Source organism: Sciurus vulgaris (assembly GCF_902686455.1).
Source record: "Sciurus vulgaris genome assembly, chromosome: 16".
NCBI classification, from domain to species: Eukaryota; Metazoa; Chordata; class Mammalia; order Rodentia; family Sciuridae; genus Sciurus; species Sciurus vulgaris.
This window is the reverse complement of record NC_136477.1, coordinates 37,445,875-37,456,820: the sequence shown is the minus strand read 5'-3', so window position 1 is coordinate 37,456,820 and position 10,946 is coordinate 37,445,875. Positions and strand designations below refer to the sequence as shown.

The 10,946-nt window shown below is 41.3% G+C and overlaps 1 protein-coding gene across 1 annotated transcript in view; it reads left to right on the top strand.

Moving 5' to 3' along the window:
* The first annotated feature begins 242 nt into the window (after window positions 1-242).
* Window positions 243-10,946, top strand: part of LRRC3B (leucine rich repeat containing 3B) — a 125,650-nt gene continuing 114,946 nt past the window's right edge. The window contains exon 1 of the mRNA XM_079114302.1: window positions 243-328. The gene's annotated coding sequence lies outside the window, so the exon portion shown is untranslated. The remainder of the gene's footprint in view (window positions 329-10,946) is intronic.

The following is a 10,946-nucleotide window of genomic DNA, read 5'->3' as shown; positions in this document are numbered from 1 at the left end:
CTTTATAGGCCACTCTCACCCAGTCCATGGAGACTTCAAGCCCAGGAGGCCTGTTGATTTAGGCTAACCTTAGAGGACTAAAAGGATGTACTTCCACTTTGAAATGAAGCCCCAAGAATCTGAAACTGTACAAGTGGTTCATTCCTTTGGAATTTTTGATGGTGGAGTTTATAATTAACCTGTTCATCGTCATTTAGACCACAATAAGTTAGTTCATTAACCATTTTCTGCTGTTATTTTCATCTGGATCAGGGAGAACGAGACAGGTAGAATGATTTCCAGGATGCCATGACACGATGGGATGGACTACTGGTGCCTCAAGGGAAGGGTAGGAATTCTACTGCAACTATTAAACACTGTCTCTCTGAATAGTGAAGCAGGACCACCTGGGGTCATGGAAATAGTTTTTTCCAGCAGCACAAAGGAGTGATGTGAGATGCAAATACCTGCTTTTAATTTCTCACATTCACCTAGCTACTAAGTGAAAAAAAGAAGGTCCTGGTGTGTTCCTGGACTCCATGCAGCTCCACCTGGATTCCTGGGTGAATTTTGGAGGTCTTGCCTCCCCTGTGCTTGCCTTTCCTTTCCTTTTACAAAGTTTTCAACTGTCCAGTACCAGTTGTGGGGAGAAAGAGAGGGAGAGGGCAAGGGAGGGAGGGAGGAAGAGAGAGAGAGAGAGAGAGAGAGAGAGAGAGAGAGAGAGAGAGAGAGAGAGAGAGAGAGAGAGAAGGTGTAGTGATCTTTCTTCAGCCTGCTGCCCACCTTGACTTAGTCCTAGGCATTACACTGGGTCTGGAGTGTAGTCTCTTCCCCAGGTCTGACAGGGGTACCCTGAAGGTCTGAGCAACTTGAAAGAAGCAGAAGGAGCCTGGAAGACCGTGACTAGACAGGTAGAGAAGAGAGTCATGGGTCCATCACTTGTGGAATTCATCTTTCCACTTGCCCACCTGGGCCCTGGAAGGCTCTTACTTTCCTTCTTTGCACAATCATCAAGAACAACTTATATTCACAGAATATCCCATGGAAGCCTTCTCTCCTTCCCATAGCACTTCTCTTCAGTTAGACCTTTACTACCTCTCACCTGGGCTGCATCATCTTCTCCTCTCCCTGCATACACCCCCAAACATTCACACCCCCATACATTCAAACCCCACAAAATAGCCAGAAAGATATTCTTAAAGTATAAATTTCTTTCCTTAGAACCTTCTAAGAAATCCTTCCGTCACTCCAAAAGTATTTCTCTAATGGTGGGACACTGGTCCCTGGACACCCTGAGGATGCTTTTAAGGTTCACAATGACAGTACCACCTCATGTCATGTCCCATAACTGCTTCCTATCAGACCTCTCTCCACCCTTCTAAGAGTGAGCTGCAGGTGAGCTTTATAATTGTCTCACTCATGGAAAACCTTCTAATTTCCCTTTTTCCCTGAGAAACAGTAGGCTCTGTTCAGAGGTTTTAGCAGCAGAAAATGTACAGCAAGAATTTAATCATATACTTTGTTTTTACTTTGTTATTACCTTACAGTTATAACAAATGGTACAGATAATTATTTATAAATAGTAAGAGTTTCCTTATAAGTAAGTTTATTAGATTAAGAAAAAGGTGAGTCAATTTAAAGAAGATACCAAGAAATTAAGTAAGAGATACCTCATGACTCACCTTTGACCAAAATTGTGAAGTTGATACTGATTGACGTTTAGAACGCTCTCACCCCAAGAGTTACAGTCCATGCTACTTGAGGTGTCATTCGAGACCTTCAGCATCTGTTCCCACCTCCCTCTCCAGCCATATCAGTGACTGCCTCATCCTCTTTCTTGTCACTCTGCCAGAGCTAGATTTCTGCCTCCTCCTCACCTGGCAATGGCTCTGAGTTCTTTGCATCTTATCCCAGTGTTCTGTTCCTTCAAGTTCTCCTGACATGCCTGCTTCTTATATTACAGACTGAGAGAGCTGGTCTTTCTGGGTCCATTTCTTTTTCATCTAGCATGTGCCAAGCAACCTGGTCTTAGTGTGTGAGGATCAGCTCCAACATGCCATGGGATCAAAAAAAGAGACAGAAAGATCTAGAATTGCACAGAGTACTGTTTATTGGTAGGTTTACTGATGGAAATACAGCCCTGGGCAACAAAACCAACTGATACCTATACTTTAGAGCCAAAGAGGAACATATTTGGGGGTTATAACAAAGGTGACCTTATCCTAGCAGGAATATACTTGTTTATCTTAAGCCAGTATCAAAGTCAGGCACATCCCCAGAGCCAAGGGACCCATTGCAAAGTTCTACATAGCACTCTAATGGTTTTGTCTATTTATAGTTTACTAGGAAACTGTTCAGGAAAAACCAACTAGAATTACTCTGGGACAGCCATGGTGGCTACAACTCAAGATGGCTGGAGTCATGTCAAGTTGAGTCCATACTCAGCCTCACCCCCAACTTCCTGCTACTTCCATGCAACATTCAGTCTGATAGAATGGAATCTCAAGTAAAGGAATGGTTGTGATATACTGTGGTAATCACAATGCTAATGGTAGCTCATGGTAGCTAATATTTACAGAGTGCTTATTATGTGCTACTCTCCTTGTATAGAGTATCTACGTAATCTTTATAATACTAGTACTATGAAAGAGATTCCATCGTTATCCCAGATTTGAGAGCATTGACACACAGAGATTAAATAGCCATCTCAAGACCACAGAACTACAACTATATAGTAGCTGACAAGTCAGTGAAGGGAAGCAGTGAGACGGATACTTCTGGATCTGTACTGTTGGTTCAAGGCACACTTAAATGTGAATGCACCTGGATGTCACCATCTCAAATGATTGCCAGTCCACACAGGGATGTAAAAGTGATCAGAGACCTTGCCTGAAGCAGGAGCCAGCAGTGCCTGAAATCCTCCCTTCTGCCTGCCAGGCAGAGACACCAGAGTCTCTGTATATTGTTTTTGTCCCCTGTTTTACTCATGGGGACTTAACAGCTCAGGACGGAGACGGTGCTGGGAACTTTGCTACTAAACAGCTTGGGGAGCGTGCTAGGAGAGGCGATCACATTTTCCTCCTATGCCAAAATGACTTCATTATCTCTCATGCAGCCTAAATGTTCACTTTAGAATAGCAGTGAGTTTCATTCCTGTTATCTCATTTCTGCACATATCCACCCTGGGATAGCTGTCCTTTCCTTATAAAGTAAGGCATGCTTTCTTAGTCCTACTTTCTAGTTAAGGAAACAAGCTCAGAGAGGCTAAGCATTCTGTCCAAGATCACATAACTACTTAGTTCCAAGAGTCAGGGCTTGAATGTGAAGTGCTGGCTCCAAAATCAATGCTTTTTTTTCGCTAATACCGTACCCATTCCCATAAGGAAGAACTCGGGGTTTTTTTGATTTGGAATCAGATTATCTCTAGGATGGTATGGGAAAATAATAAGATCATTAACAAAAAAACCTGGACTTCACATCTTTCTGAATCACAATTCGGCAAAACATTGGCTGATATGGAATGGCTGGTTCCAGACTGGGGTTGCTGGGGGATCATCAGTGCTGCCACGGGAGGCAGAGGAGATTCCTCCCCGCCATGGCTTGGTGCCCTCTGAGCTCTGCAATCCATTGGGCTGGTGACCAAGGTTCAGAAACCTTGGTTTTTCTCTGCTGCTTATTTCTCACTATCAAGCCCAATCTAGAGAGCTGGGCACTGGCAGTGTCTAGAGTCCCAAAGGCTGGGCTCTGTGCCGCCATCTTCCGATGGTGATGCAGAAACTGAGCAGTACCCAAGGGTACAAGGCTAGTGGGGATATAATGCCAAATGTTGTTATTGTAGGACCTGGAACCACTCCCTCACCTCCTTGACCCTACCCCTAAGAGAGGTTTATGTTTCCACTTGGTTGAGAAAATGGACAACAGACCTTGAACTTGCCCAGATCCAGCTGTGTCTCCTACCTCATCCCCATGCTTTGACCTCACCAGACTCTTCCACATTTTTTTTTTTTTTTTTTTTTTGAGTACTGGGGATCGAACCCAGGGCCCTGTGCTTGCAAGGCAAGCACTTTACCAACTGAGCTATCTCCCCAGCCCCAGACTCTTCCACATTTTCTAGGAGGTTCATGACTCTCAAGCTCACATAACCTGTAGTATTTCTTAATCCAGAATGACCTAACTTACCTTTCCTATATCTAAAATCCCTTCCCATGTTTAATGCTCATCTCTCTCTGGGCCAAGTTCACCATTTCCAATCATACTCTGAAATGCCATGACTCCTTATCTCTGACACCCATATCAGAGGAGTCATGAGCACAAGCCTCAGAGTCATAACCATCTAGGCTCAAAACCCAGTTCCTCCAATTACTAATAACACTGAGAAACTTAATAACTGCTCTGAATGTTTATTTACTCATCTTAAAATGGTAATCATAATAGCTTCCCCAGAAAGCTGATTTAGAGTTAAATGACATGGAATAATAACCCACATCTAGCACGATGCCACAATGTAGACAAAATACTATACCAATTAGTTCTACTTCTTTTGCTCCAAGTAGGATTTCCCACCCCATACTCTGCCTCCCAAAGGGAGAAGTGGGGAAGGGGAGAAATAAGACATGAAGATGGGAGCAAGCACAGGCTTTTATTTGCCATTTTCTGCCCAGCATAAGGCTGCTGTAGACTTTACCCTTCTTTCTTTCATGTCAAACTTGCTTTCCCTCAATCCCAATCCCACTCTCCACCCACCGAATTGGTATTCTGAAGAATGGGTCATGCTTTAATTGTCTTTACCATACCCGTGTCCAGCCCAAGACCTGATCCAGCAATGCTGAACGAATGCATAAATCATTGAGGCTCTATCGGTTCATTCATTCTATAGGAATCAATCTATACTATCTCTTTTCTGGAAAGCAGGGCCTATGTTTTATATATATTTTATATCCCCCTCCCAATGCTTAGTAACTCTTTCATAGAGAAGGTTCCCTATTTGCTAGTTGAAGAAGTGAATGAATAATCAATCCTTTCTGGAACTCTTGGTAAAGCTTGCCCCTACCTCTTCTCTGCTCAGAGTCTGTCTAATGCTGAGCCCCACAGGCTTCCTCTATGTGGTTTGTTCATGTTTAAAAATGAAGATGACACTACACTGTCTTAGAAATACTCTAGACTCCAAATGCTATTTTTAAAAGTGACGAGTGTAATTGTGGTTATGGATCTATGTGAGGAACAGCAGGAGTTTATTATTTGTTGGTGCTGTAGAATAATTCTAACATTTATGGTTCATTTCTCCCTTTCTCTCCCCATTGGGTTTTCTCAGTTCCCAAGCTAGATAATGCCCTGCCGTGTTATGAGAAAAATAATAATAAATCTGTTGGTGAATCTGTGTCCAGGGAGTCTGGAAATGTTTTTCCTCTCTCTCTTCTCATCAAAAATGGCAGGGACAGAGTGCATGTGTCCTGAGAGGCAGCTACCCTCGACTTACTATGTGCAACCAAAGTTATTCGAGGTACTGTGAAGGATGCAAAAATAGTTTATATAGACCTCTTTTTCTCTTCCACGATCTGTGTTACAGAGAAGTCATCCTCTACGTTTAGCGTGCTGATATGCAGCTGGTGAGGAGACCTGGAGCCAAGGAATCTGTTAGGTCCTTTCCAAGTAATAGCATAAACTCTAGTAGGTAATTGTAGCAACCTCCAAGATGTCCTACAGTAATCTCTACCCCCTGGTATTTACACCCTTGTACAGTTTACCTCATACTGCACTAAGTTTGGTCTCTCTGACCAATAACATAGGGCAGAAATGATGCCACATCTCATCCAAAATTAGGTTATATGTAAACACCTCCTGGGGATTGAACCCAGGCTTTGTGCATGCTAGGCAAGCACTCTAGCAACTGAGCTACATCCCCAGCCCCTCCTGTGACTTCTGTCTTGGTCTTATCTTCCTCCTCTCATTCTTTCTCAGATGGTTCACTCTGGTGAAGCCAGCCATCTTACCAAAAGCAGCCCTATGGGCAGGCCAAGGTGGTAAGGAGCTAAAGCTTCCTGGCAGCATCAAGTAAGGCAGCATGGAGCTTCTAGCTCAGTAAAGCATGGCTGCCTATGGTCCGGACAACATTTTGCTGCAACTTGAGAAACCCTCAATGTGAACCATCTGGAACCATTCAGCTTAGACATTCTTTGATTCCTGAGCCTGAGAAGCTGTGTGAAGCAATCACTGTCTGTTATTTTAGGCTACTAAATTTTAGGGTGATTTGTTATGCACCAATAGTTAGCTAATACAACTTGGAGGTTGCTACAATTACCTGCTAGAGTTTATGCAAGGAGTTGAAATCAAACTGACTGAGATTGGCACTGCTGTTTTTTAGTTGCGTGACCTCTGTGTGCCCTTTATATCTCTAAACCCCAGGATTGTCACCTAGTAATACCAACTTAATGTTATATTATCCATCTCATAGTGATATGATTAAGATAGAGAAACGTGCATGTGAACACTTAGTACTGGGGCTGCCACCTAGTTTAGTGCTTATTCATTCAAAATTAACTTACAGAGGGCTGGGGTTGTAACTCAGTGGTAGAGTGCTTACATAGCACATCTGAGGCACTGGGTTCAATCCTCAGCACCACATAAAAATAAATAAATAAAATAAAGGTATTGTGTTCATCTACAACTAAAATTTTTTAATAAAATTAATTTACAGAAACACCCAATACAAATTTAAATATTTTTTAAAATCTCTTTTATCTTCATTTAGTGAATAGCTAGAGTTCTAGTTAGTGGTAGAGAAAATATACTTCAAGTAAGACTCCAAGGAGCATAGTATAACCATTATGAAAAATAGTAAGGAGATTCTTTAAAAAATTAAAACTAGATCTACTTTGGGCATACATCCAATGGAGATGAAATCAGTATGTTGAAGAGCCATCTGCACTCACGTGTTCATTGTGCACTATTCACAATAGCCAAGAAAGGGGAACAATCTAAGTATCTATTAACTGATGAATGCATAAAGAAAATGTGGTATGTGTAAGTAATAGAATACTATTCAGCCATAAAAAGAATGAAATCCTGTCAATTGCAACAACATGAACAGAACTGCAGATCTTTATGTTAAGTGAAATGAGTCTGGCACAGGGAGATAGGTACTATGTGATGTCACTCATACTTGGAATCTAAAAACATTGATCTAACAGCAGTTAAGAGTAGAATCGTGGTTACCAGAGCCTGAGGGTGGCAGGGTCAGAGAGGGATGAGGAAACATTGATCAAAGGTACTAAGTTAAAATTAGATAGGAGCAAGAAGCTCTGGGGTGCTGTTGCACAGTACAGTGACTGTTGGTAGCAATGATACATCATACATTTCAAAGCTAAAAGAAAGGATTTTTAAAGTTTTCACCAAAAATGACAAATGTTTGAGGACATAAATATGTTTAACCCGATTTAAACATTACACAATGTATACATGTATCAAATATTACATGCTCCCCAATAATAGGTACACTTTCTTGTGTTTACGTTTCTGTGATAATTTTTTTTTTTTAAGTATCCAATAAGCTGTATAGATGAGATGGGCAGGAAGAAGGTAAAAATTTGGCTGTCTGGTGATCTAGAAGGGAGCTTTTGGCCTGACTCATTTGTGCATTCACGGAAGTTCCCACAGAGAGATTTTTAGCTCACCAGCAGCACTTTGAAATTATTTGCATGACAACCTCAAACCCTGGTGAGTTGTCCTGATTCTAGAGACTTCAATAGCATCTTCTTCTTTTTACTTTAAAGGATGATTTGTCCTCAGAAAAATCCCCATGAGAGATGAAGACATAGTTTCCTACTGCATGGATAGGAATACTGAAACTCAGAACGTTTAGCCTCCTTCCTGGGGCCCCCGGATGGACATACATAGGAATCGAACCCCAGTCTTGTGCTCTGTCCCTGATCCTCTCACCTCATCTCTAAACTACAAGGCTGCATTCCAGGGCAGCTAAGATGCAGTCAATGTCTTCTCTTGCTTTGCTAAAAGGAGAGTGACCTTCCGCCATAGTGTAGTGACTTTTACCTGACACTTATTAAGTTAAACTCAGGTCAAACGTATTGCCTGGAAATTCTGCTCCATGCTCTGGTTCTTGTGCTCTGCATTCAAATGCAGTTTATGCAGAGCTTTAGCAGTGACAAACATTCTCAGTCTAATTGCTCCTCAGGTGGTCCAGATGTACTCTGGCCAACTCTAGGCAGGTTTCATCATAATGGGGTCATTGCTGACACCCTAGTGCTTCTAAGCTATTGAAGATGCTATTGGTGCTGGGTTGCTGCTGAATGCTTCACAATTCTAAAGCACCAGGATGCTGTTGACTTTCTTCTAGGAAGCAGCTTTTGCTGAAAAGCAAAGCTTCCCTGTGCAGATAGCAATGGGGAGGACTGGCCAGCTCCATGCTTCCCTTGCACATGAAGGTCCCCTCATGATTACAGTCCTAATAGGAATGCAAGAGTCTGCAGTGGTTGCTGGCTTTGCAGAATAATTTTCTCAAGCTGCCAATTTCATGCAAACTTTTTGGGCTATTTTCCCAGTTTTCTCAAACTTGTGCTCCAGATATAAGAATTTATTAGATCACAAGTAGTTTACAGCAGCATGCTCAGAATCAGGGCCAACTAAGATAACTTTTCTCTTTCCTAGGATGAGCCATTTTGCTTATTGCAAAGGGCCCTCGCCACAGAGTTCAGGAGGGTGCAGTAGAACTGAGCTTGACACTGGAAGTGCTTACCCAAGTGGGTCACACATTTTGGGGTCATGCATTTTGGGGTATTCCTTCATGTTCTGCACCATCACCTCTTCAAGTCTTCCCAGCCCCAGTTTTATTGAGGTATTATTAATAAACAAGCATTGTACGTATTTGTCATGACCTTTCCTGCAGAGCTGTGATTTTTTTTCCTACATTTTTTAATTGGTGCTTTATAGTTGTACATATTGATGGGATTTTTTGTTACATATTTTTACGTGCACGCAATATAATAATATATAATTTGACCAGTATCACTCCTCAACACTTCCCCTTCTCTGTCCCCACCTTCCACCCTTTGATCCCTTTCCCCTACTGATCTCCCTTTGACTTTCATGAAATCTGCCCCCACCTGTATTTCCCTTTTTCCTCTCTAGCTTCTGCATATGAGAGAAAACATAGCACCCTTAGCTTTCTGAGCTTGACTTACTTCACTTCACATGATGGTCTTTAGTTCAATTCATTTTCCTGCAGATGCCCTAATTTCATTTTCCTTCATAGCAGAATAAAACTCCAGTGTGTATATATGCTGCATTTTATTTATCCATTCGTCCATTGATGGACATCAAGACTGGTTCATTAGTTTGGCTGTTGTGAATTATATTGCTATAAAGATGAGTATGTGTTTATCACTGTAGTAAGATGGGTTTGATTCTTCAGGATAAATAACCAAGGCATGGTTTAGCTGGGTCGTATGATGGTTCCGTGCCCAGTCTTTGAGGAGCCTCCATACTGATTTCCATAGTGGTTGTACTAATTTATAGTCCCACGAATAGTGCAAAAGTGTTCCTTTTTTTTAACATCCTCTCCAGCATTTATTATTGTTGGTATTCTTGATGACAGCCATTCCGTCTGGTGTGAGATGAAATCTCAGTGTAGTTTTGATTTGCATTTCCCTAATTGCTAATAATGTTGAACATTTTTTCAGGGATTTGTTGGCCATTTGTTTTTCTTCTTTTGAGAATTGCCTGTTTAATTCTTTTGCCCATTTATTTATTGGGTTATTTGATATTTTGGTATAAAGTGTTTTTGAGCTCTTTATATGTTCTAGATAATAATCCCCTGTCAAAAAAGTAACTCACTAAAATTTTCTCCCATTCTATAGGTTCTCTCTTCATATTCCTCATTCTTTCCTTTGCTGTGCAGAAGCTTTTTAAATTGACACCCATCCCATTTATCAACTCCTGACATTATTTCCTTAGCTTTAGCAATCCTATTGCAAAAGTCATTGCCTGTGCCTAAAAACTGGAGAGTTGACCCTACATTTTCTTCTAGAAGTTACATATTTTCTGGCCTAGTACCAAGATCTTTGATCCATTTTGAGTTGATTTTTGTACAGGGAGAGAAATAAGGGTCTAGTTTCATTCTACATGTGGATGACCAGGTGTTAAAGTGCCATTTGTTAAAAAAAAAGCTGTCCTTCCTCCAGTTCTTGGCACTTTGTCAAGGATCAGATGACCAGAGATGTGTGGGTTGGTCTCTGTGTCTTTATTCTGTTTCATTGGTCTATGTGTCTGTTTTTGTGGCAGCACCATGTAGTTTTTGTCAAGATATTTTGATGTGCAAATATATTATAAAAAGATTTCCCCTACCAAGATAGTTAATTAACCTGTCCATCACCTCATATTTTTACCTCTTTTGGTTGGCAATTTTTTTCTCCCATTCCGTAGTCTTCCTTTTCATTTTGTTGACCGTTTGCTGCACAGAAACATTTGAGTTTGATGGAGTCTCACTTGTTTATTACTGCTTTTGTTGCCTGTACTGTTGGTGTTATAGCCAAAAATTAATTGTCAAGGCTAATGTTAGGAGATGCTCCCTTATGTTCTCCTTCGGGATGTTTACAGCTTCAGGGCTTATATGTAAGTCTTTAATCCATTTTGAGTTGATCACCTCTTCAAGTGTTTATCCAGATGCCTCCAGCTCAATGAGGCCTCTCCTGGCCACTCGATCTAAAGTATAACTCTTCCTTCCAATACCTCCTCTGCCTTTCCTTGCTTTCTCCCCACCACCATAGGACTTCGTACCCTCTAGGAAACCAAATAGTTCACTTAATTGCTTACATCAGAACTCTTGGCAGAGAATTCTGCTTGTTTACTTACTCTGTGTTCCCAGGATCTAGAACAGTATCTGTCACTCTGAATATAATCAGTAAATATTTATTCCACTAGTTAATATGGGCAGAATTAAGAGAAAGGACACATAG